Source organism: Paramisgurnus dabryanus, chromosome 9 (assembly GCF_030506205.2).
Source record: "Paramisgurnus dabryanus chromosome 9, PD_genome_1.1, whole genome shotgun sequence".
NCBI classification, from domain to species: Eukaryota; Metazoa; Chordata; class Actinopteri; order Cypriniformes; family Cobitidae; genus Paramisgurnus; species Paramisgurnus dabryanus.
In genome coordinates, this window is record NC_133345.1 from 14541021 (window position 1) to 14548661 (window position 7641).

Sequence of the window (7641 nt, forward strand, 5' to 3'; positions counted from 1 at the left end):
AGTGCTAAAGGATAATATCTACTTCTCCCTTCATCACCCTTCAGCAGTGTGTGCCAATCCACTCAACCTGAAGACCACAGGACTTCTCTTCAGCACCTGAATGGACATGCCTTTGACAGATCCCACAAGGACAGGGATAACACCACGCAGCCACATGAACCACTGCTCATGGACACAATCTCAGGAACCCAGTGTGCCAATATCTTTATCTATTTCTGTTCTATTACATAGTAGAAAGTCCAAGGCTTTCTCAAGCCATGGGGCAAACCCATCTAATCTGCTGCCTGTTACATATGTCAAAGTAAGATGTCTGTCAGGGAAAAAATTAGTACTGTTAAGTTAGCACTTTTAAACATCTGTTCACTTAAAAATAAATCACTTCTAGTCAGCGACTTAATAACCACAAACAACCTGGATTTTATTCTTTATTCGTTCTAAATGAAACATGGCTAGAAGAAAGCTATGGTGCAACAGTCCTTAATGAAACAGCCCCTCCTAACTTTATTTTTATGAGTGTCTGCAGAACTGTTAGGAGAGGTGGAGGTGTAGCTGTTCTTTTTAAAGATGTCTATCAATGTAAACAAGTGTCATTTGGGAATTACCCATCTTTTGAATATCTAGGTATTGTGTTAAAAGGTACTCCATGCATTCTACTAATGATTATTTACAGGCCTCCAAAATACTCTCCAGCATTTGTTGAGGACTTTACAGAACTGTTATTAACAATTTCCTCAGAGTTTGACTGTTTTGCTATTAATGGAGATTTTAGATAAAGATTTAGATAAGGCAGAAAGCATTATGGCACACTCTAGATTTACTTATCACTAAGGGTGCAAACATTTCATCAATTGTTATTAAGGATGTAGCCCTGTCTGATCATTTCTGTATTTTCTTTGATATATTGATATCTCCGTTTATTTAAGCTAGATCTGTGTCTGTAAAAAAGAGATGCCTAAATGAGAACACCAGTGTGCTATTTATGAAAGCTATATCTTTAACACCAAGCATATCTGCAGACTTTGTTGATTTTCTCCTTGATTCCTTTAATTCGAAAGTTAAGAGTGCAATTAATGATATTGCTCCTGTGAAAGTCAGGAAGAAGAATGTCAGGCAAAAATCACCTTGGAGAAAATCAACAGCAGTGCAGAATTTGAAGAGACAATGTGAATGGTCCTGATCTGTCTGATTGAGTAGTGAGGTCAAAGGGATTGGCTGGCCCACAGCACCCATTCTCCAAAAGCTTACGCCTCTCTAGTACAGCACTACAAACCTTGTGAGACTTCATAACTGCAAGAAACAACCACTGATCCTGACATGATTTGAACACGCAACCTTCTGATCAGAAGCCCGTTTCAATAAGGAGGTTCAACCAACTCTGAGTTTAAACTTGAACTCTGAGTTGACTTACTCTGAGATAGGAAACTCTGAGTTTAAACTTGAAATCTGAGTTGACTTATGTATGCATTTTAAATAGCAGATTCTCCTTCCAAGATGGCTACCAGCTCTATGGCCCTCTGCTACCAGCTCCCAGCCACCAGCTCAGACAACCAGTGTCAGTCAGATAGTCAGCGAGTTACTCTGACAGTGAACGACATTACAAAGATCAACAGGGAGTTAAATGGACTTACCGATGAAGATAATGGAGAGACTACACTGCTTTCTTCCGTCGCTATCGCCGACATTAAAACTGAGCTGCGATCTATTGCAAGTCTCATGAATGACCTGACTCGCCGTCAGATCGAGCTTAACTCCCAGCTCCTCCGTTTGGAGAATGTTAATTTATGTGAGAAGCCAGCCCTCTGTACTCCCTTTGAGGTTTGCAACATTAATACTACAGCTCGGGGACAGGTACCGGAGAAGAGAAAAATCTCCCTTCCACTCTATGATCCATCGACCAAAGATGATGGGGTATTGCAGCTGTTTAATCGGTTTGCCCCCCTCGCTGGTCACGATTTTGAAGAAAGCCTGGAGATGGTTGCAACTCCAACATCTGAGGAAGATTTCTGTCCTAGGCCTAGGAGACCGAGGAAGCGTTCCTCCCGCTACATTAGCTCCCCGCATCGCGGTTCCCCTGTCGACGAGCCTTATATTTCCAGTGGCCCATGGAAAAAGCGACCTCGGCTGTCAGCTCTGTTGCCCTCGCCCCCGGACTCTTCCCAAACTGCTGCCGTACCACAGGGATCTCCACTAGTTGGTGAGTGTTTACAAACGGCTAGGTCAGTGTACCTGGCCGCCTGCACTGCTACAGCGCCGAGTTCCTCCAACGGCGATACAGAGCCCGGAGCTACTAATGTAAACACTAACGTTACTGCTAATGCTAATTTGCAAAAGCTCCTCTCAAGTTACCCACCGATAATCACAAGTTACGGCGGTGAAGCCCCGGAAATCCTTTGTATCGGAGATTCCATTGTTAGGTTTGTTAACCTTCCTAATGCTATAATATACAGTTTCTCCGGCGGTAAAGTCAAAAATTGTATAGATTTCCTTCCATTATTATGTGAGCGTCATTCCTCCGTGCATACTGTGATCGTCCACGTGGGTACGTGTGACGTAATGACTAGACAATCTATGAAACTGCAACAGGAATTTGAGTGTATGACCTCTCTCGTTGAAAGCCTGGGCAAAACTTGCATTCTGTCGGGCCCTCTACCAACGTTCAGGCGTGGAAACGAACGTTTCAGCAGACTATTTAGCCTTGACCAATGGCTTAGCAATTTTTGTAGAGCAACGGGCCCTGCCTACATAAGTAACTTTGATACATTTTTTGCCAGGCCACAGCTATTCAGATTTGATGGGCTTCATCCCAACAGAAAAGGGTCTAAACAATTGAGTTTTAATTTGACGAATTTTATTGCTGACAACTTTTCATCTCGATTTGATTGACTAGTTACATGTCAAAATGTAGGTCTTTTATCCGGCTCACATTCTACTTCTCTGACATTTTGCCCCTCACTTTCAGCTACACAGTCCCTATTAAGTCCTTCAGTGTCCAAAAATAACTCCATCAGCTTACAAAACTCCTATTTAATTCCAGTTCAAATAAATAATAGATTATATGATGAAATGAATCTGCGACATAATAAAAAGAGACAATCAAACGCATTTAACTTAGTATCTATTCCCTGCAAATCACATCTTGTTGTAATAAATGCTGCTGATGATTCAACTAACACACTAAAAATAGCCTTATTGAATGTTAGATCTTTGGCTGGAAAATCTTTTTTAATTAATGATCTTATTATCCAATATAAACTTGATTTTATGTTATTAACTGAAACTTGGTTGGACTATAATAATAATGCAGCTGTTCTCATCGAATCAGCTCCCCCCAACTTCAGTTTTGTGAGTGAGAACAGACTAAATAAAAAAGGTGGTGGTGTTGCTATTTTATATAAAGACTCATTTCAATGTACAAAATTATCCTTTGGAAATTTTTCTTCATTTGAATATGTAGCTCTTTTGCTAAAGTCTTCCCCTCGAGTCATACTTTTAAATATCTACAGGCCACCTAGATACTGTGCGGATTTCTATGATAACCTCTCTGAATTGCTGTCTGTGATTTGTATTGATTTTGACTGTATGATTGTCACCGGTGATTTTAACATTCATGTTGACAAACTTGAGGATAAAGAGACCAAAGAACTATATTATGTTTTTGATAACTTTGGGCTGATTCAGCATGTGACGGATCCCACTCACATTAAAGGTCACACCCTTGATCTGATTGCATCCAGAGGTTTATACACTTCCAAAGTTGAAGTGACAGATGTTGCACTATCTGATCATTTTTGTGTTTTCTTTGACGCTGCTATTTCTGTCTGTAACACTGCTCAAATCAAGACTATAAGGAAACGATACATTACTGATAGCACAAGTGAATTATTCACTGACCTTTTTTCCTCCACTCAAACCGTTTCTGGGTCCTCGATCAATGAACTTGTGAACAATTTCAATTCTAAAGTCACAACTGTTATTGACAAAATTGCGCCCATTAGGGTTAAAGTTGTCACCAGTAAAAAAAGATCTCCATGGAGAAATGACCCACTTGTAAGATCCGGAAAACAAGAGTGTCGGATAGCTGAACGCAAATGGCGGAAAACAAATCTCCAAGCACATTATAGTGCCTATAAAGAGAGACTTCGCATTTATAATTTGGTACTTAGGAATGCAAGACGCTCTTTCTTCTCTGGCGTTATTGCTAAAAACGTTAACAATGCACGGGCTCTATTCACTACTGTCGATAGACTAACAAACCCCCCCGTAGAAGTAGCACCTGAATTACTATCCAACAACGCCTGTAATGACTTTGCCTCATTCTTCAGTGAAAAAATTAAGAAAATCAGAAGTTCAGTTAGACAACCAGTTAATGCCTCTTTACCATCTGTAGAGTATTCCCTACCGAATCATTATGGTAAAATCAATTTCCATTTGACAGAATTTGAAATAGTTAATAAAAATAACCTGGAGGATATTATAAAACATCTTAATACTTCCTCCTGCTGCCTTGATATTTTACCGACAGCTTTTTTTAAAGATGTCTCAAATTGTTTGATCTCAGACCTCTTGCAGATTGTAAATACATCTATTCAAGCAGGGGTTTTTCCACATGATCTAAAAACTGCAGTAATCAGGCCACTTTTAAAAAAGAACAATTTAGATAAGTCAATAATGGATAACTACAGACCCATCTCAAACCTTCCATTTTTAAGTAAAATAATTGAAAAGGTGGTTTTTAAACAACTAAACTCCTTTTTATCTCAAAACAATATTTTTGATGACTTCCAGTCAGGTTTCCGACCACACCACAGCACTGAGACAGCTCTTGTTAAGGTCTTTAACGACATCCACCTAAATACAGACAATGGCAAAACTACAGTACTAGTATATCTCAGTGCCGCTTTTGATACGGTCGACCACGATATACTTTTAAACCGATTGGAAAACTGGATAGGGCTTTCTGGTACAGTTTTAAAGTGGTTCGAATCGTACTTAAAAAACAGAACCTACTATGTGTCTTTAGGTAGTTTTACGTCTGAGCATTTGAATATGACATGTGGAGTTCCCCAAGGCTCCATCCTGGGACCTCTGCTGTTCAATATTTACATGCTTCCTCTAGCTAAAATTATGGAAAGCAATAACATTAGCTATCACAGTTATGCAGACGACACGCAAATCTATTTAACTGTGTCTCATGGCGATTATAGGCCAATACAGGAACTGGTCAGGTGCATTGAAGAAATTAATTATTGGATGTGTCAAAACTTTTTAAAATTAAATGAGGATAAAACTGAGGTGATTGTTTTTGGATCAAAAGAAGAACGCCTAATAGTCAGCACTCATTTACAAAAAACTACAATGCTAAAAACGACCGATAAAGCCAGAAATCTTGGTGTAGTTATGGATCCAGATCTGAATTTTAATAATCATATTAGAGCCGTGACTAAGACTGCCTATTACCACCTTAAAAAAAAAGCAAGGTTTAAAAGCTTTATGCACCAACAGGACTTGGAAAAACTTGTTCATGCTTTTATTTTCAGTAGATTAGACTACTGTAATAGTGTTTTAACAGGCCTCCCGAAAAAATCTGTTAGACAGTTGCAGCTGGTGCAAAATGCTGCTGCTAGAGTCCTCACAGGGACCAGGAGAGTGGATCACATTACTCCAGTTTTAAGATCGTTACACTGGCTTCCTGTGTTGCAAAGAATTGATTTTAAAGTACTCCTGCTGGTTTACAAATCATTAAATGGCTTAGGGCCTAGTTATATTTCGGACCTGTTGGTAAACTACGAACCTTTTAGACCTCTTAGATCATCTGGGACAGGCCTGCTTACTGTCCCCAGAATCAGAACAAAGAAGGGGGAGGCAGCGTTTAGTTTTTATGCGCCACATATCTGGAATAAACTTCCTGACAATTGTAAGCTCGCTACTACTCTCAATTCTTTTAAATCAAGGTTGAAGACTTATCTTTTTAATGTTGCTTATTTTTAATCTATTTAATTATTGTACTGTATTGTAAATTTTATTCTTCTATTTTGTATTAGATCTGTATTGATTTTGGTTTGATAAATTTTATTTATTTTTTTTTCTTCTTTTAAATGTTGCTTTTATATTTTATGTTTGCACCTTGTAAAGCACCTTGAATCGCACCACTGCCGAAACGTGCTATATAAATAAAATTGCCTTGCCTTGCCTTAAGCACTATTCCGACGGGATTAGTTTTCCAAACAACGTTTGAGTTTCAATGTGTCCCCCAGGACGTCTGTGATTTTATGTAATGATTCGGACGGGATTAAAATGATGCAGGCTATTCCAGACATGGGAGTGTCTGTTTCATGCATTTGGGCGTTGCAGAAGAGCACATGCTCTGGATATGCGTGCTTGTAATGTTTAATATTTTGCTTTAAATGTAAAATTATGACAGAACATGTAATTTATTAATTTAACAAATCAAAATAAAATATACAAATCCTACTAAAGTAACGTTAGCCTACATGTTTTATAGCATGTCTGCTTATAATAAACACAAAGAAATGAAGAAATAATGATTAATAACAACTTATTATCTTTATTAATTAATATTACCATTCCGGAGTGGAACAACTTTGAACAGAGTTTCTTATAACGTTACTGATATTACAGTGGCCAGTCTTAACAGTGTTTGATATTCAGCTCGTTTGATTTAATTATTTTATTATGCCGAATGCGAAAAAACATTCATATCTGAATGAATGGGACTCAGAAAATACAATAATACGTGCATTACTAAGACCTTACGGCAGATCACATTGGCCAAAACATGAAATGAACCGCATTTTCAAAAGATATTGTGGGCAAACAGACATTTGCATCTGGACGGGATTCAATTTCTCAGAGGACCACTGAGTTCGGCAAAAAACAGTAGGTAAATTGCTCTGGAATTCTTACGGAGGTCGTCAGAGAAAAACACATGGCCGATTGGGATGGGATTAAAAACACAGAGGAACTCTGAGAAGCACGATTTTCTCAGAGGTCCCCCTGTAAAACTAATCCCGTCCAAATATGGCTTGAGATAGGAAACTATGAGTTTTCGGTTACAGAACAGCTAAACTGAGTTAGTTCAATCTACTCTGAGTAGGTTAACTCTAAGTTAAGCGCGTGCACAACCACTATGAAAAGCCATCATCAATGGAGCTCAGATATTACGATTTACCATGGCGACAGCACGTGACAAAGAGGTCTTAATCCTTTTTACTACTAAAACTGAAAGTGTTGCTGCAAGTGTACAGCAACTATGAGCATATATTTTAAAGAAAAAAATTGTTGTTGGAAATTGCTACTCTAGTAAATGTGTACATTAAATTTTTAATAACGGTTAAAATATCAGAAGTAAATAAATCGAGGACTGTACGTTATTTAATTAATTTTCATGCTACCGTTGCGCCACGAGATCTAATGCACGTGGTACGGCACCTGTTCCTCGCCACTTCCAATAATTGCCTTTTTTGAGCTCACGCAAATTATGTGTCTGATTGAGTAGTGAGGTCAAAGGGATTGGCCGGCTCACACTCAGGTTGCCCACAGCACCCATTCTCCAAAAGCTTACGTCTCTCTAGTACAGCGCAACAAACCTTGTGTGACTTCATAACTGCAAGAAACGACCAC